Genomic DNA, 19917 nt, shown 5'->3' with positions numbered 1-19917 from the left:
TAGTTTACATTTTCAGATTTCACAAAGGCTTCTAGGCTTCTAATTCACCTGGAAAGGCTTTGCCTTTGCTTTAAAGAGGTTCTTCTAAGACTTGCAGTTTCTGTCGAAGTGTATTTTCAGAACTTTGGTATTCTAGTCTTATCAAGGGAAAGACACTGGGAAGTCTCTACTCAAAAAAATGTTTGTGAAAGATCTTGAAAGTTGTCACATTCACAAGTAGTTCAGTCTCATCTTAACAGCTGCTCCCCAGTGCTTCCTGCTTTAGGAGAAGTTTTTATTTTGAAGAATTCTGGTATTCTCCTGTGTGGTCCCCAGGATCCCTCCATCTGAACTGTGAGAAAAAGGTGATATGTATTGAATGTGCTATGCGCCTTGTGGACTTCAAAATCTGGACCGTGGCCTTGAGCTTGCTGAATAAGAGGATTATGAATCTGTGAAGGAATCTCAGTAAAGGGTCCAGAGACAATTAAACAGAGGACCGCAAACTTATTCCATGCTGGACATCAGACAGTAGGGAGAATATAGCTTTTGAATGCTACCAATCTGTAGCAGGAAAACCTTAGTTTAGAACTAATTCATTAGACATGCATTTCATTTGGTTACTTGCGTTATGATTTATTTGTGTTCAGGGTGTAGCTACACTGTGATCATTCTTTTCTATTCATGTGGTGATTGAGGGCTTTTGTTTCAAAACATTCATTTTCCAAGAGTACAGTTAACAGACAACAACAACAACAGAATGTTTAAATAAATTATTCACCTGGAAAATTCTGGTAGTTTTTTAAAAGGTAAATGAGGTGATGTAAGTTAAGTGATTAGGTACAATGATTAGGGAAAGGCTGATTGACTGATTAAATTACTCCAAATGAACCTCCAAAAGAATAAGTTGTGTGATGCTGTATTTTCCTGCTGAAGACAGCTAGCCATTTTTAGCAGCATCCTTTTATAGTAAAGGTGCTACAGATAATTTCTTTGGGAGGGAAGTGTTTTTTTTTGTTTTTTTTTTTCTTTCTTTCTTTTTCAAGCTGCAATGAACGTGAAATAGAATGGGGAAGCAAAATTTAAGTGGGTCAATAGAAGGATTCTAATGTGAAAATTGCCTGTTTTAATGAATTTCCTTTATAATGATCTGAATGTGAAGAGTTAGTGCTTATCCACTCCTTTTCAAGTGTACTTTTAAAACTGCCCACCAAATCCAGATAATGCTTTCTAATTCTTTTATACTTATGTCTTTCTGGGATTGCAGATATGTACCAGAATTTGAGCGCTAATATTCATGGTAGTTCATACTAATAACAGACTGGTGATGCTTTCTAGCAGAATTCCCAGGCAGACTTGTTGTGTAGCCCATATTGGTTAGGGCAGAAGTGCTGTAAGTTGTGCTGGGTGTGTTTGTCTGTGTTGGAAGAGCTCACAGGCGGTCAGTGCTGTTCAAACCATGTTCCCATCTGTCCTTGCCAGGATGTATATTCTTCACCTGCTGTCCTTCAGCCCGCGATTGCACTTGTTTTCAGCAGCCCCCAGCTAAATTCACGTAGGCTCATAGCTACGGACAGCCTGGAGTGGGGCCTTGTGGAACACCTATGAGTAAACCTAAATATACTTTCTCTACTCATGGCTGCTTCTGTTTGCCAACATGTATTTACACTGCTTCTGAGCAGGCAAACGTGCCGTATGACGTATTACCATTGTGCCATTGGAAGTATACCCTTTGCAAGTATATATTTTTTGTTGTTGTTTTTGACCATGGAGTTTGCTCTCCTGACCTTAAGTTTGTTATTAAATACCAAATGCAGAGTGTAGGAGACACTGACTTGCTTAGTTGGCAGAAAATGCAGAAATATTTGGTGCTGGAGTGCTGTGTGATGTTGTGGCTGGCCAATGAAGCGTAATAAATGCAAGAGCCAAGCCACTTTGGGAGGTATGAAGAGTCAGAGAAGCATTAGAGTAATTTAAAAAATGTAAACTGTGGGTAAAATCTAACAACATCATTTCTTTAAAGTTCTTTGTTATTTACCAGACTTCCCTCCTGAAAACCTCCTACCCTAGAATGAGATGCAGCTTGCAGAGCAGGAGGAACATTGGTGTCTGGCTGGGGACACTTGATTTAAAAAGATAGAACTCCAATTTTATCTCTGATGAGACTTCAGACCACTGTGTTATGTCTATATGAGTGTTCCTGGGTGTATTTTTGGGTATCCTGTAAGTCATTTTATTCACACTTTCAAAATGAAGGGAACCCAGTTAATCTGCCTTATATATCAAACTTGGTTTTATAACTTCACATATATCCTTGTGCACTTTAGGGCTAGTCAATAAAATTTAAAATTGAGTTTCTTAATTCTAGCTTAATCTCACTTAAGGAGATACATGGTCCAAGCAATTTTTCATTTATTTAGTGCTGTAGACTTTAAGGTTTCTTGAGCCTGTTTGTTTCCATTAATTATGGTTTTGCCATTAGTTTTAGTAGGAAAAAGTTTTTCTAGCTCTTAAACTGGAAAGTTGGTTTGTTTTCTGCCATATGTCTTTTCATAGGAAACAATGCTGCCAGTACAATCTCATTTTCCATATCTGCATTTATCAAAATATTGAACAGGCCTACCTATCAAGTGATTTTTACATAATTAAATTGATATAAATAATATGACTGTAGTTACCAATAGAAAAGCAATGCTTTTTCAGATCCTTTGATGTCAAGAAAATAGTTCATGCAGGAGCTCCAATGCTGCACATTTTAAGCTGTAGATTTTCAATTAGGGAAAGACAAAAAAGGTTGAGCCAAGCTGCTAATGCACTGGTGAAAGGTATTACCTGCTTGTTGATGACCTGACAAATGGAAAATCTGTCCACCAAACAGTTAGAGCTTATGCATTGACAATGAAATTTGTTGTCAGTGCCTTGACTGCGTTGATAGTGTGCCTGAAATCTGACCTGGAGCAATGGCCAGAACGGTTTGGAAACAACAGGAATATTTTCCTTGCCACTGTGAGTAGAAGAATGACTTCTGTGAGCCTTGGAGGAGCATGGATGCTGTTAACTATGTCAGAGCGCACACATATTAGTAAAGCTTGAAGTAAACCTCTGAGTACAATGAACAATATCTGGATTTGTTATGTTTTCAGGTGGGACCCTCTCCTGATATGTGACCCACAGCAAGCTACCCTGAATCGTACGATGACAATGTTATCACTGCCACATCTCTGGAAACCAGTTATTCATAAATATATGGTATGTGAACTTCTGCATCTTACATTAACCACTGCTAGTTAGAGCAGCATAGTAACAATAACACGAAGGTGCTAAAAGCCATTGAAGTAAATGTTAAGCCACCTGTATAATAAATTACAGTGAGCCATTCCAGCAGATGTTTATCTGCTAGGTCTGGTCCTATGCAGAATGCTGAATTATTTTAACTGCAAATACGATCTTGAGAATGCATTCATTTGCAGATGTTGTTAGAAACCTTCTACCGATGTTCTTTTTGGATGGAGTTATAGTGGTATAACGATGATGTGCAGATATGCAGCCTGCTGTTCTCTTCCTTGAGCAGGAAGCGGTGGTGATATTGGCATGAAGGGTTCTGTACCTTAACTGCGTTGCTGCATTTAAAGCACCACTATTTTTGTGTTTAGAAAAGGTCTTTAATTGCTTTTCTCTTTCATTCCATTTTCAGTTTCTGATCAATCTAAATTAGATTAATTTCACACACATTGACTCCCTAAAGAAGTGCAAATTAACTCAATTTTACCAAATTCAGCCAGATGATGGCAGTTATTCCCTTGCTGTTTAGCTTTACATTATACAATCTTTAAATAAGATTTCTATAGGAATTAAATCCATATGGTGATTTTTTTTTCCTTACCCTGTAAAAGGAAGTGAAGACAAAGACCCTCATCTTTTGAAAGGAGATTGCTTAATTTCTAGCCTACAAGGCAAAACATTTAAAGTCACTGCTACCTGGCATTTCTGTCTTTTTTACTCTTCTGATTCAGATACTGTAAAACCACAAGCAAACTGGTTTTATGAGAATTGCTACATGATTGCTTTATATTTTGGAGTAGTCTGTAGCATGCCACATAACTATTAGCATGGAACATCTTCTGATTTATGGTTCCAATCCAACTCCCACTGAAGCTGGTAGGAAAATGTTTCTTCATGCTGATGGGAGTTGAATTCCATGTGCCATCTGAGACTTTTTAAGTAATGTTCCCTGTGAGAATTTTTTCTTTTTTTTTTTTACTTATAGCCACTTTTTTGAGGTAGAGTGTTAAATACATAAGCAGAGAACAAAATTACAAGGGAAAGATTGTTGAAATAACGTAGGAGAAGGCTCAATGGAAGTCCATGTGCAGATTTAAGGTTTTAAATGGATGAGGAGAGATGGTTATTTGCTCTAAAAGCATTTATCTGGATTCAGTGTGTTGCGTTTTTACACATAATTTTGAAGATGTTTGTTGGATGTGTGGCTGATTTAATGTTAACGTCAGTGATGTAAGAGATGGAAAGTAATACAGAAGTCTTTCAGGGAGTGGGGAGAGAAAATTCATGCTTCATTAAACAATTTGATGTGTTTTGGGAGAGCCATTCACAGCTCAGATAATTTCTGAGTTTCTGAATGTTCTAATTAATGAAGAAGTGACCAGATCTGGCTCACTCTGGTTCTGCTCGAAGGGAAGATCCTGAAGGTTAAGAGAGAGAGCACTGATCCTGCTTACACTGAAAGGGCTGCTAGTGTGTGTATGGCCACCCATGCATGCTGAATACAATTAACACCATAGTCTACAGATATTTTCTTCATGTTTGTCTGGTATATCCTATATTAGCCATATCTAAGAACCTTTTCAAGATGAACACAGGAATAATGATTTCTATTACTCTTGTTTCTTCTGAGTTGATTCATTTTTTATTTGCCAGTGGATATATGTATTTTTTGTAAATAAGTCGTTTTGGTGTTTGTGGGTGTGTTTGTGAATTGGAACTAGTTTGAAGAAATAGAGTTCTGCATTCTGCATGTGCAGAGGTCTGGAGACGAGCAGGTAGGTCAACTAGGCTAGCTTCCTGTTGCCACAGGTACCTTTTCCAAAGTAGAATGGATGTGTTTTGGTTGACACTTTCATGCTTTTTTAGGTGAAAGGTGGCATATAACTGGGAGAAGCACTCTCTGAGGGGAAGGCTGATGAGGAGGTGTGGTTGCCGAAGTAGTGTCTGCTTGCAGATCTGTGAGTTTGCTGAGGACAGAGAGGAAGCAGACACCTCGCTGCTCTGCTTTTGATGAGCTGAGAACAAGGGGTGCTATGTCTAGCACCTCGAGAGAACTTATTGTATGAGATAATTACCTCTACCCAAATAAAAATGAAATTTCCTTCGTTGAATGTAGGAATCAGAATGGTTTTTTTTTGTTTGTTTTTCCTTTCTGTGTTTTCGTTTTCATCTTTGGCTAGTTCTCATACAGCTTTGCAACAGGAAACTAATCTTCAGGAGCTCAGCCCATAAAAGATAGGCCTTCCAAGGGACTGGACTCTGCTTATTGCAGAGACCTTCCTAGACAGGTACATTGTAAAAAATTACAGGCCTTCACAGGAAATTAAATTGGATGTGATGTAGTAAAAGAGTGAGAAAATGGAAAGGGCATATGTTGCACATTTATGATGATTGAGTGGTAAGAAAATGAAAACATATGATGCAGTGAAGCGTATGTAATTTAGATATTGATACATGCTTCCTAATATTTTAAATAATCTCCCCTTCCTCTTCTCTTTGCTCTCTTTGTGTCATTATCTTAGTGAGGAAAATCATTAGCATCTTGTAAAATCATGTTGATATGGGGCATATTGGGTTACAAAGTGTTCTAAAACAAGTCTCAGTTGTAATGTGGAATGCACGCCATTGAAGCATCCAGTGGAAGGAGGAGCCAAGCTGGGAGTGCTGGGCAAGAGCCACACTCTTGGCTAGTGGCTCTCTGTGTGCTGGTATGGTAGTGATGGTGAAAAAAGTTTCTCTCCTCCTCTGTGTCAGCTCAGCTGTGTGGGTGAGCTGGGCTCATTCCTGGCCAGGTGCCTGTGGGCAGAGCACAGGTTTCCCTATCAGGGAATACTTTCAAAGGAACAGTAATAACTTCCAACATTTTAATAACTTTTCTTATAAGATCCGGTTACCTGAATTGGAAAGGATAAGCAGAACTCTGAGAGATTTAACTTTATTAACCATCATAAATTCTTTCCCTTTTGACCCTAATCAGTCCCCAGAGTCTTTTTAATGCTCTTGACATTGCACCGGCCTTTCATGATTGCACAATATATGTTTTCCTGTAACAAGGAAACCAGTGGTGAGAGCCCAACTTGTACCAGAGGTGAAGGTGGCAGCAGTAGGATGGGCAGAAGCTCATTGCCAGCAAAGGGAAGGAGGGAGGTCTGCTTTGGCAATGCTCCTCAGCATGTTCCTTACATCTGTAGAGAGGAGTGGAGGGGACCTGAGGATGCTGGAGAAACCTCTCCCTGTATTTGGTGAGAGCACTACAGACAACACAACAGTGCTTTTGTGCCTTGTGCTGGCATAGGGGCTAAACCTGCCTCAGAAAGCCTCCTTATGATTAGGCACAGCCCCGCGTCCCTGGGGGTAGCAAGCAGGAGGAAGCACTCGCTGCAGACTGGCCAGCTCTGCCCCAGGAGCTGTGGACAAGAAAGAGGTGGCTTATGGCACAGGGATGTGGGGACTGCTGGGCGGAGGTGTGGTGAATGGGGCCCTTCTTCACTAGGAAGGAGCCTTACCAGGTGGTCGAGGGATGAGGAATGAGAAACAAAGGCCTTCTTCATAAAGCAGCTACCTGGGTTTCTGCCTTCCTGTCCAAGGCGTGCACAAATCCTCCGGAAAGCAAAGGGGGAATTCCCGGGCTGGTAGTCTGTCCTTCCTTGTGCTGTCCAGGAATTAATGTGATGGGGAAGGCATTCAAAGAATCTGTCCCTATGTGTAGGGAAGCTAAATTCCCTCTTTTTCTTCCCTATGTGCGAGTCAGCAAGTTTCTTCTGCAAATGCTTTAATTTTAAGCTTAATGCTATGCAAATATTTAACTTTGGAGGTAAAAGCCTCAGGCTGGCTTCAGCTCATGGACTGGTTTCCAGCTGTTTCTACAGGTACTGATCCAATGTTTATATACACAAATAGCTATTTATTTATTTATTGTGGTAACCTTTTAAAACAAACTTGGATATTTGCCTGTCCTGTTTTTGCTTCGTACTTGAAGATTGGTGTATTTGTAATGTGCATACAGCCATTTTCAGAAGCTTTGGCGAAACCCTCGGATCTGCTGAAGGTAATCGTTGTAGGCTGAATCCTTAGATAGCACAGAGTTGTATCGACTTATTTTTCCTGTGAAGAAGCACCCAACACTTTGCTTACCCCTGGGAGCCCACCAGCCTAAATTAGGAAACAAAGGTGTAGGAAGAGCTGGCACCTGCTGCAGGATCTTTGTGCTATAATTTGGTTGTCTGGACAAGCAGTCACAGGGGGCAAGAGAACATTCAGAATGAGTGTCAAGAGCGGTAGCAATACATATGTTAACTAGGTTACCAAAATCTACTAAAATGCTACCTTGATATAGAGCACAGTATTCTATCCACACATATTTCGCTTTCTCTAGCTCTCCTCTCAGCAGCTGCTTGCCTGCAAACAGCCTCTTATTAAAAGGGGAAAGTCCATCGCCTTGTGGACCTTCTACAATGTGCTCAGCATGTGAGCTATTGACTTCATAAGGACAAGAATAGCTATCTCAAATGTGTTTCATTTGCATGTGGCAAGATAGAAAAAGCAAACTCTGTGTGAAGACGAGCAGATGAGAAAGACACTGAATGCCTTAAATGCTAAGTGAGTTAATGCTATGCAGTGATTTTTGCTTCTGTTATAGGAAGTGTAAGAACAGTACACTTCCTGGCGTACATCACCATCTAAACTGCAAAGATTTCAGTTCCATGGCAACACGAGGAGCCCAATGGTGCTTAAGGTGTATGTATTAATGCATTCAGAGTTAGGGGCTGTTACTGAGATGGTAAGAATAAATCATGCTGAATATCTCCCATTTTCTTATTGAAGGCTTTTTTTAATAGAAAATTATCCAACTCCCCGTGTTGTTTCCAGTCCTTTCTATGTGTGTTTTTTTTTTTCAGACAAAAAGCAAATGAAGCGATTGTTAATTGGTGATATTTTTTTTCATGAGACTGTTAAGTGCAGCATCACTTGAAAGTTGCAAGAAAATGCTGTTAAATTTTGGTACTGTTGTGTATCCCTGGAGAGGAGGGCTTGGTTGCAGGGGGAATTATTTTTTCTCCAAGATGTAGACCAGAGTGAAGCAGTATTTGGGGTTTTTTATCATTATTTTCCTTGTTCTTTTTGATCAGCCCTCTTTCTGCCTTTTCTTACATCCATATCCAGTTTCTCCAGTCTGAGGAGCAGGAAACATGATTGAGCTCTGATTCCTGGCATCTAAAGAAATATACAAGTACAAGGAAACAGAGTATTTTGTTTCTGCCAGTTGCTTGGATTTGCAGCCTGTCGCCAGTAATACACCTGGACAGAGTCTGAGTCCCCCTTTAGAGGAAGTGGGTGAGGGGCCAGGGAAGAACCCAGGTGAGCAGCAGGGCTAAACTGGCATGGGAAGGCTGACAGAAATGGGCAAGTTGAACTGGTTTTACAGCTGTTTTGCATTGCTGAAACAGGCAAAGCAGTCAGAATTATCGGTGGGTCTGGCCTGTAGATTTCATCGAGATTTCTCTGTGTGACTGCAGAGAGAACACAGAGAACACAGCGCTGCAGTGGAGGCTGGTTGGCTGTTTCCTGTTGCTGTGCCAGGAGGAATAAATTCATCTCTCTATTATCTCTATCTGTATCTTTCTCTTTTTTTTTTTTTTTTTTTTAATTTGCTCACAACAGGAACATTTTTCATTAAAAAACAATACTTTCTTTCACTGAAGGAGGAGGCTTGCCTTCAGGAGTGCAGCACAACCCAAGTAAATCTTTTCTGAGGAAGGAGGAATTAAATGATTAAGTGGCACTGCGCTGGCACTCTACAGAGCACTGATTTCTACCCTTGGGCAGCAGAACCACAGAACAAGGGAGTGTTGCATGTACACAGCAGCTTCTAGGAGAGCTCAGTGCTGGAAGCCCCAGCCACGTGTTGGTGTTGCTTGTCCTGATCTTGCTTTAAGAAAAAAGAACACAACAAACAGGTGTAGCTCACTGAATGCATGGCGGGTTACAATTAATGCATACTTCTCAAATGACATGGGACCCCAAATGAAGAACAGTGTTCATTCTGGCAGACAGTGGTATGGGCATTAGTGTGTCAGTGTCCAACTCGGCACAGCCTCTGGCAGGCCAGATGCTTTGGGGAGCACCTCAGTCAGTGTGGCAGGAAGGATGAAGAGAAAGCACTGAGAAACTTCAAAGAAAGAAAAAAGGGAGGAGAGAAATCAAGGGCAGGAAGAGAGAGGAGTGAGGAAACAGCAAAGGTGAAAGGGCCAGGGGAAAACAACAGGGGGCTGGGAAGAACATAGGGTAGGAAGAAGAGAATGCTTTGGTGTGCTTGAGAAAAGAGTCATTTTCAGATGAAACACAGACTAAAAGGAGTAAGAAATTTACAGTATGTGAAGTGGGAGAGGATATCAGAGTTGTGAAGGAGGAGGATTCAAACTGATGCAAACAGAAAGTATATATAAAATGTATGGATTGATTTGATGTATTGACCCAGCCAATTTTAAGTAGTGATTGCTAAGTCTGTAGCAGAAAGGGGCTGTGCCATTCTTCACGAGGAAGCTTTGGGCTGGTAGGGAGCAGCAGGGCCACGTGGGGAGACTGCTGCAGGTCCCATGGCTGGAGCTGAAGGCATATCACTCCATCTGCAGTGTTTGCTTCTTTCTGTCTCTTTCTGCAGGGCCTGGACTGCTACTACCAACCTCCTTGGAGAGCAAGGTAGTGGAGCACCTGCCAACAAACAGAAAAACTGCCTATCCTACCTTCAAAGGCTGGTGGCCAGAAAGATGTGTCTGGTTGTCTTCTCATTTACTTGAGCTGCTGTCAGGCAGGCATGTATAAGGTTGCTGTCTATATCCCTCTTCTTTCACTTGTGCAAGCTATCTAGGCTACCAGAAATAAACAGCTGAATGGAAATTTTAGTTCTGGCTGTGAAAAGTGGCTTTTGAATGAAGTCTACTTCAAATAACAAACGTCTTCTTTCCTCCTCCTCCTCCTCTCCACCTACTTTGTTCCTAACCATTAACTTTTCATGTCACTTGAGCTAAGTTCAGTGTCAGACTCACCAGATCCTACTGAAAAACACATTTCTCTTTTGTGGCACGCTGAAGAAGATGAGAGGCTTGTGGTGTTTTTCCTTCTCAATCTTTGCTCCTCTGGGAAAAGCAGCTAAGGCTGTGTGAAGCTGCCTCCTTCCCACTCTACTCAAAAATTCCTCTCCATCAGCTGCTTTGAAGCTTCTCTTAAGGAGGCTTGGGCTGGCCTGCTCACTGCCATCATATGCCAGGGGAAGTTTTCTCAGCTTGTGGTGGCTTCCATCGTGGTAGAAGGCTGAAGAAGATTGCTGTGGAACAAGTCATCACCACTAGCTATGCCATTTCAAAATCATTACTTAAGCATGAAAGAGAAGAAAAAGATGAAATATTATGAGATTTAAATGCTACCCAAAACTCCAAATAATTTCTGCCATTTCTGCTTTCTGTTTCCTAATCATAGGCTGCTTCTGCCATAAGAGGAAATGGCAGTCACTGGACAGTGGTGCTTGAAATATTCTGCAGTGTGCAGTAGTACTTATGGTAAAGATGGATGTATTTATGGGAAACAAATGGAGATCTGAGTTTACCTGTGTACCCTAGTGGTATTTTCTATTATAACTTACTTGCTAATATTTGCTTATTTTGTTCGGTGCTGAAAAACAGGATCAGAAAATAGAATGTGGACTTTGGGTGCTGTCACACAATGATGAGTCAGCTGAAATCATAGCCAGTTCAAGGTTTAAGTATGATTGTTGATGTTCTTGAAAAACAGAATCTCTCAACCAGTCAGCAGCTAAGTTTACTTCTCCGCTGTTAGACAAAAGTCACCCTTTGCAGGGATGCCCAGTGATCAGGCAACTAGAGCTGTGTGACAGGAGGAACTCTTTCCTTTTCCCTCACCTTGGCCATCAGTCCAACAGTTAGAAATCAGATTTAGCTATCGGTGTTTGTTGCAGGCTTTGTGAGTCTTTTCCAGCATCAAAACAATTATTTTTTATAGGCACATTAGTTGTTTGTTGATTTGTTTGCAATCAGTTTTCTGGGAGGTTGCTGTAATGTGGGAGGAACTGAGTTCTTTGGGTGCAAGTGTTCACTGCTGACTCTCTTCTTAGTCATTAGATGTTTTTCACATTAAGGCACTTTTACTTTTACGGGAAAATGTCAAGCATCTCCTGATAGCAGCATACAAATTGACAGAAGCCATTGGGTGGGACCAAGGCAGCATCATGCCAGCAGAGACCTCAAGGGGGCTGCAGAGCTCTGACCCCACCGATGCACCAGCCCTGGGTCCAACAAACTGGTACCGACCTACATCCATGCTGATGTGCCACCAAACTGAAAGATGTCACTGTTCTTTCCCAAAAAGAACGTGTCTTTTTATTCAATTCCCCTGCCATCTCTTTTTTATTTTTGAACTGCAGCTCTTTTAAGGCTCCCTGCCTTTGCAGTTCTTGCCTTTGTTTAGATTATTTTTGGAAACTGGGGAACAAGAGGAGGGATTAAGTTCTGGGAGCTGACTGTACTAGGAGGCTAAAACTCTTTCTGTCCATGTGCTCTTCCCTCTTTCTTCTCTCCATGGCAGGGCAGGTTTCAGGACACGCCATGGCCTTGTGCACAAAACGTGGCCGGCACATGTGCTGAACCCCCCTTCCTTCCTGCAACCACCATCATTTCTCTTCTGCTTTCCTGGGTCAGCTGGGCAAAAAGGTGATCAGACAGTTTTGAGAGCAGTGGAATACTGGGGAGCACTTGCACCTTAAGGTAAATTGTATGCAGAGAGGAATGTGTTTCCTTTAGTATTTTTCAGTGAGGCAGCTCAACAAAGGTTGTTGGCCTTTCCTTTGCATAGGTTTTTTTAAGTTGGTTGGCACTTGGGAAGTCATTGACTGTGAGGTAGGTCAGGCAGTCCTTTTGCTAGCTCAGACAGTGCTAAGGTAATTGAGATACTTGTGATTGCCCATGGAAATTTGCTGACGTCTATGATGGTGTCAGGTGCTGAAGTCACTCCCTAACATTGGATGTGGGATGTTACAATGGGTCAATATCTCAGCACAATGTGGGAACTCTCCTCATTTCCTTTTTTTCTGTGGTTGTGAAGATGCCTGCATTATGGTGCGGTAAATGTTAAACATTAAAAACTGGCTTTGTGTGTACTGATAAGAGCAAATCGCTAGAGAAGGAAGTAACCTGAGTTTGGCTGGTGAAGCTGGCGCATCTATGGTGGAAATCAAAGTGGGGTATGATCACAGTCCTAATTCTGTCTTTAGAGAATTGATTCAAGTCAACAAGAAGAGAGAATGAATAGGACTTGTCCCGAAATTAAAGGAGGGTAGATGATTCTGTACAAAAAGCTGCACAACTGATGCAAAAAGTGAGCCATATACAGGAAGAAGGTAATCAACAGAACATGAAATACATTTTGAAAATACATTGAAATTGAGTGATTTTTTTGTTTTGTTTTGTTTTAAACTACTGTGCTGTAGCAGAGATCAGTTAATTCTGTGATTCTGTGAATGGTTGTGCAAAGCAGTCGCTGTAGGGGAACCATAGAATGACCTGGGCTGAAAAAGACCACAATGATCATTGAGTTTCAACACCCCTGCTATGTGCAGGGTCACCAAGCACCAGAGCAGGCTGCCCAGAGCCACATCCAGCCTGGCCTTGAATGCCTCCAGGGATGGGGGCATCCATGACCTCCTTGGGCAACCTGTTCCAGTGCGTCACCAACTTCTGTGTGAACAACTTCCTCCTAATATCTAACCTAAAATTCCCCTGTCTCAGTTTAAAACCATTCCCCCTTGTCCTATCACTATCCACCTTCTTCCATCCCACCTTGTCCTACCACTAACCATCCTCCTGGCATTTCATTGTAGAGCATGGACTCCCTGTCAGCAGGGATTTATTGTCACCCAACCCAGTGCTCATGTTTGGCACTCAGTGAGGTCTTCTGGGGCTAATTATTTACTTAATGAGGAGTGGCCACAGTGGCACTGTGAGAAGGGCAGCCCCACAGCAGGAGGTGTCGTTGAGGTAATCCCACTGCTCACAGATAGGCTTCTTGTGCATACCATAAATAAACAAAATAATCAATAAGTCTATGTTGGCTTTTTTGTTTAAGCTTATTAATAGTTGCTAATAGTATTGAATGTGCTTTATGTACTGCCATGCTTTGTAGTTGTCTAATTTCTTGAGAAGTAGTTGAGAGGCTTGTGCAGCAAGTTAAGGAATCAGGTTGTTGCTGACTGAACTTTTGAACTTTTCCTAACAAAAGGATAGGTCAGTGAGAGAAGAGTCAAATTTATGTGTGTGTAAACATGAGCAACACAGACAATTTCACTTCAAAGAAAGAAATCTTTCTCTTTTTAGGCTAAATAGGCATGGCAGTGCTGCTCCTTAGTTTCACATGTTTCAAAGGTAACAGTAGAGCTGCTGATTCAAGGGAGTCTCAGGAAGAAAGGAATTTGAGAGTCACTTAAGAAATAAACTATCATTTGACACAAGATATTTGGAGATTCTCTACAAGATTTTAGATTGTGTGTTGGTTTAGAAAAAGAAGAGAAAGCAAAGCAATGAGATCTTGTGGTTGTGCTTTTATCAATACGTTTGATTTTTTGGAAGAATGCATTCTGGGTCTGATCCTTGTCTTCTTTCCCAATTACTGAGTCATAAGAAAAAAAAGTCTTGCAGAGGAAACCTTTCATGCTTTTAAATTGCATGGTCTGTAGCAAAGGACAAAATGAAGAAATGTTTTGAAGAACATGAGAAACGGGCAGTTTTGATGTACCAGGCACAGCTCAGCGGCTGGGCTCAGTCAGTGCTGCACTGCATTCACTGCACGGCCCATTCCCCTACAGCCCAGTGAAGCGGCATCCTGTGCATGCAGTGTCGGGATGTTCCCTGCCTCCCCCTGCCCTTCCTGCAATATTTTAATTTCACTTTTCCAGCCGAGCAGAGACTGTCAGCAGCAGCATCTGGAGCAGCCTTGGCCTCGAGTGAGCAGCTCTTCTCTCCGCTTCGGGGCAGACAGTGGCATTGGCAAGGCTGGTGTAGGAGGCAATGCAACAGGCTGTAGCAACAGGTGTCAAATTTTGAGAAGTTTTAAGCTGGTTAGTGCCTGTCTTTTAATTGTAACGTTTGACTGTACTGAATATAGGAAGTGTTCTCAGCAGGCCTTTGTATGCCTGAGGCTGTTTGAGCTGGAATCCTGTGTTACACTGTTGTAGATGGATGCTGGGTTGAGGGTGGTGAAGGAGAGCATCTTCCCTCTGCTGCCTTTCCCTGCTCCCTGCTTTCTGTAATCCCCAGTCAGTCTGTACTTTCCCTTGCCAGACAGAATTACAGTAGGTATACGCTCAGAATCGGGTTTTTATTATCAGCACCTGCGAACAATCAAAGCTTGTTTGTGCAAATTCAAAATGAAACTTCAATCTGAAATGGATGTGACTTCAGAACAGCTTGTTTGTAATCATTGTTATTTTTTGCCAAGAAATATAAGGCTTTACAGTAACTCCTAGGTACTGCTCTAGTTACTGTGCACTAGAGTAAACCCATCATGTTTCATGTCTGACTTTATTTGGTCCCCCTTAAAGCCTAGTGGCATACATATGATGTGAGCAGACTCATGAGACTCCTGCAGCTGTATTATTTTTCATTACCATATTCTAAACATTCATTTTAAGAATTTTGGTGAAGAATGGATCTTTAACATATTTTTAGTTAGTATCATGGAATAGGAAAATACATCCTCAACATACAGTCACGCAGCTGTGAACAAGCAAGATATGGAATGGACCCAGAAAAATTAAATATCCTCCCATCACTTAGTTGCAGACGCAGATGAGACTTTTGCCATCAGGTGCTTGTTTCAGAATCGAGGTTCCAGGTGTTTAAGAAGCAACATCCTTAGTCAGATGGCTTGATTTGCTTTAAAACTGAGGCATAAGAACTGTTCTTTACCACTAGTAGTGCTACTAACTGGAACCAGGGTAAGCTGTTACATAGGTAATAATAATTTGACATTTAACTGTAAGTACACTTACTTCCAAAAAACAAAAATGTAGATTTTTATGTGAAATATCTAAAATAAACTCACTTCCCTCCACCAATTATTACTTACCTTAGATTTTGTCAGAGGTGTTTGCAAGCATGGGGAAATATCCGATTCATACTTCATATGGAAAAAATAAATAATTATGTATCCTCAGCAGATTCTATTTCTATAACGTTTTAATTTAACTTTTCAATTACAATCAGTATTACCTGTTTTGCCAATGGGGTGCTCTTTCATTGTCTGCTTGGAAAGCCATTTGTCTCTGTATTTTTAGCAAACAATATCCTTACACTCCATTAATATGTATTCCTAATGGAATTCTTTTGGTCAGCAAAAAAGAATTCATCTGCTTATGACTTCAGATGCTTCAATTCATAAAACCATCAGGAAGCATTGCTGCACCAATGCACCTGTTCATTCATTTATACTTATTTAGCTGGGTAATGATAGTTACTACCATGATTCCCCTTCTATTCTGTACCTTTCTTCATTTTTATTTTCTTGTATTGAAAAGCACTACAGTGTTACTACTAGGAACATCCAGCAGTGTTCCTGCCAGACCCTTGTTTTTCCATATGCCCTTTCACCCCAGAGAGTGCACCATCATTGCCATCTATCACGTCTCTCATTCATGCCTATTCTGTACAAGGTTTGCTGGGTTCCTTTTTGTTTCAGGAAAACAGGCTTTTGCAAAGCCTGTTGGCTTCAGAAGCGCTTGCACAACTTGTATTAGCTCTACTGCATCAGAACCGACAGAACTGACAGCTCTTTTAAAAAACAAAACAAAAAATCCCCAAAAAGGTAAACCATGCACAAAAAAAACTTCTCTTCCAAATGGAGCAATATGCCTGTTATACAGAAACAAAGGCTTTTGACTGTTCCTTGTTCAGACAGCCCCTTGGAGGTATAGATTGCTTCCCCTTAATGAGTATTGACCGGGTCTGGGAGACACTGCACCAGGATCCCCCAGACGGGTGCCTGCTGGAATTAACCCCTTCTGCTTGTCAGCAGCAGTCTGAGCTTCCCAGCATGGGGCACTGGGGCTTCCCAGCCATTTGAAGGCCGCTGGTCTGCAAGTGTTGCAATGTGCCTGTGGTGTGTGCTGGAACAGGCAGGCGGTGCTGGGCTGGGGCACCCCGGGACACCACTAGATGTGTCTGCTCAGGGCTGTTAAATCAGGCCACGTGCATGTATAGATGTGTGAGGGAAAACTGAGGGCTGTACAAAACACTTGTGCTAAAAATAATGTCCAGCATTGTTTTTACGTAATAATGCTATCACAGATGAAGAAAGTGAAGGAGGAGTTTGTAGCCTGGGACATTTCTTCTTTCCCCTGCTTTTCAGGGTAAACGCTAAAGATCCTGGAGTGTTTGTTTGGCTAAGTAATGCTTTCCAGAAAGCATGTCAAATGAAGTATGTCAATGAAGTAGTCATTGGAGTCATAGAATACTTTCCTATATTTAGCTTTTAAATATGCAGTAGAAAGTCATTAACTTTTAAACTCCTAAGAACCGTAAGCATTTCTGCAAAGGAACATAGATATTCAAGTGAGCCAACTAAGGATACGGATTTAACTATTGCCAGAATTGTACAGTAAGTGTGCACTGTGCCATCACTGGCTGGGGTAAGCTCAGTTACATCCTAGCTATTTGGTTGCTGTGAGGGCACATGCTGTATCCTAAAACTATTGAAGGAGCAGGATTGCTGTGGGATTATAACTTGGTTGGTTAATTTGGAGGACCGTGCTTTTAACTAGAGATTAATACTAAAAAATCCAGTCATGCAGAACTGTAGAATGGTTTATGTGAGAAGGAATCTCTGGGCATCTTCTTTCCAGCCCCTGCTCACAGCAGGTGCGTGGTTTTGCATGTTGTCATTATCTCACCTGCACGTGATTGTGATTTATGCAAGAAATATTAATTAATCAGAACTTTTTAGTGTGTGCACCAAAGAGGGTAAAAACCGAGCCAGAAGTATTTTACAAAGGTGATGGAGATAATGTTGAAGTGCCACTAAAAATCCCTCCCCACTTAAAACGTATGAGCGCTCGTACAGAAAGCACACATCACTCTGGGGTAGCACAAGGGACTTCACTGGAGCATTTGTAAATTAATTTAAAATTGTTGTTGTCATTGTGGGTTAATATACTGAAGGAATCAGTAAATATGCTGAAGAAATTGGTAGGTAGTAAAAATGAAGGCTATACAATGGTTTATAGCCAGTGGTTCTGTTTAGGCTTAATCCCTGTAATTCCGTGTTAAAATTTACAAAACAGCTTGTAATTGCAGGAGCTTATTTAAACCAGCTATTTGTGGTTATGTCTGCTGAGGAAACTTAAACTTCAGCATTCCCCAGCCATCTAATAGCAGCAAATTGACTGCGGGTCTCTTGTAAGAATATCTAAATGTAGGCTGTTGAATAATCCCTTTGGGGGCCCTGTAACTATTTTTGTGCCTGGATATGCGTCATCAGTGGGTATTTTCTCTGGTGACTAGCTTACATCAGTAGGTCTCCTACCATACACTCTATCAGCAAGTGACTTATGATTGATGGGAGTCACGGCCGCACTTGGGCATTTATCTGTGACCTCAAATAATGGACAACAGGAATCTCCGCGCTGTTAAATCCCTTCGATGACGGGAGGTATGGGCTGCCCGTGCTGGGTGATGCAGGTACTGCCCCGGCACCGCTTGGGGCCGAGGCGGGGAGGGAGAAGCAGGGCTGCCGCGGTACTCCGGGGCTTCGTGGTGATGCTGCTCCAGGCTGGGGGCAGAGCTGCTCCGGGGGGTGACGCCAATCCGGGCTGAGGGTGATGCTGCTGCAGCTTGCAGCCCCGCAGAGGGAAGCGCGGTGAAGCCGGGCTGCAGGTCTGGAAGCCGGGCTACAGGTCTGGGAAGCGGGCTGCAGTGCCGGGAGCCGGGCTGCAACGCGGCAGCGTGCTGAACGGGAGCAGGTCGGGGGCTTCATCACGGGGCTGTCTTGCCTTAAATCTCAAGGTGTGGCAAGCGGTGTGGGTTTAAGGTTAAGTTTGCACCTGCCCCAGTGACCTGCTGAGCACGTGGTCGTGGTTTGTTTCCTGCTGATAAATACTTCGCATTGTGAAGTGGAGGAATGCAGACAGAAGTTAGCTCCGTTTCTCCTTTCCCTCTGCTTTTCTTTTGAAACGTGACATGGGAAATGAGGCTGTGAGACAGGCGTGAGATCTGAGTGCTACCTGTGATGAATTCAGCAGCTTGAGCCAGTCCCAGAGTGAGGCACTTTGTAATTTCCTCTTTTTCTCCATCAGTTTCTTACTGCCTTCATTACAGATGTGATGGGAAATACAAGATCAGCTCTTTGTGAACTTTAGCTCAGAAGTCACTCCAGTCTTTATCCTGGCAATCAGAGAATAAAACTGACAGATAGGGATGCTCTCAGTGTGATGGACGATTCAAAAGCCCCCAGCGTTGTTTATCACGTGGCGTTGCTTGGCTGAGGGAAGATACTGACTGGATCAAAATTCCTCCTCACTGCTTCTTCCTGTTGGCAGGTGGCCCTCTGCATAGCCTGTGCTTTCAGAGCCTCATGCTGCTCTCATGTGTCTCACTGACTGCTATTGTTTCTCACCCAGGTGCATGTCTGTTGTGCAAGGTGTTGAGACTTAAAAACTTTCAGAGGGAAAAGGGGAACTGCATTTTAACTTGTCTGTGCGCCATCTCCTCCCCATGCACTGCCCTAGCCACTGCAGTTAATGAATGAAACCAGGTTCCTGTAGGAGCCAACTAGTCAAGGGCTGTGCATTTGTTGACATAGCACTTCTATAAAGCTGCCTTTAAAATCAGTGTATGTTCTTCTGTACTGTGGATGTCCTCGCTCTGTGGGATGCATCTTATGCATACCTGACCGTTCCTTGCAGGCAGATGCCTCTCCTACAGCATAGGCACTGGATCTGAATTTAATTTCCTTATCTTCTCTCTGGCTGGTGAGCATTTGCTAAGAATTGCACTCAACAGAAGTTGTAGGAATAGAAATGGGTGTAAGAAGAGACTTGGAAAATTGAGGGAGAGAAGGAATGTAAAGGTTTTCATTGAACCATCATTTCACTTGCCTCTAATTTTTTTGCTGTCGCTTCAGTAAGACTTTGTGATTCACGGCAAACTGGTTATATAATTCAAAATCTGTAAAAGGTTAAGCACAACAAGCATGATGAATCTTGTCTCATTTGCATTGCAATTCATTGATCCTTCCTAAAGTAAAGTGCTCAGAAAATGTAGAGCTTGGTAACCAGCTGATGTTATAGATATTTTTTGCCATGGCTTTCTAGGAATCATAGACAGCCACACAGTATCTTTTGGCTAATACTGACTGCATTTCTCCCATTTCTGTGAGGACTATGCATTGAAGTAGTTAAAGTAGTTAAAGTGCGTTGAAGATAATATTTTTGGATAGCTTCCATTACAGTGCTTGTGCAAAATCTTGGTGTCACTAAATCTCAAGAAAGGCAAATGATGCCATCATTTGAAATTGTTCAGATCAGGTAGTAGCTTGCTAGGAAGAAGCGTTCACAGTTTGCCCACCAGTTCTTGGTCCTGTGTTCTGGGTTGCTGGGTG

General features: G+C 42.0%; 1 protein-coding gene across 2 annotated transcripts in view; it reads left to right on the top strand.

Moving 5' to 3' along the window:
* Positions 1-3122: 3122 nt before the first annotated feature.
* Positions 3123-19917, top strand: part of HIVEP2 (HIVEP zinc finger 2) — a 96529-nt gene continuing 79734 nt past the window's right edge. For both annotated transcript variants that reach the window (XM_042813379.1, XM_042813369.1), the window contains exon 1: positions 3123-3228. The gene's annotated coding sequence lies outside the window, so the exon portion shown is untranslated. The remainder of the gene's footprint in view (positions 3229-19917) is intronic.

This window comes from Centrocercus urophasianus, unplaced genomic scaffold, assembly GCF_019232065.1.
Source record: "Centrocercus urophasianus isolate 14NV4802_14NV808 unplaced genomic scaffold, USGS_Curo_1.0 seq_10, whole genome shotgun sequence".
Lineage (NCBI taxonomy): Eukaryota > Metazoa > Chordata > Aves > Galliformes > Phasianidae > Centrocercus > Centrocercus urophasianus.
The sequence above is the reverse complement of the archived record's forward strand: the minus strand, read 5'-3'. Positions and strand labels throughout refer to the sequence as shown.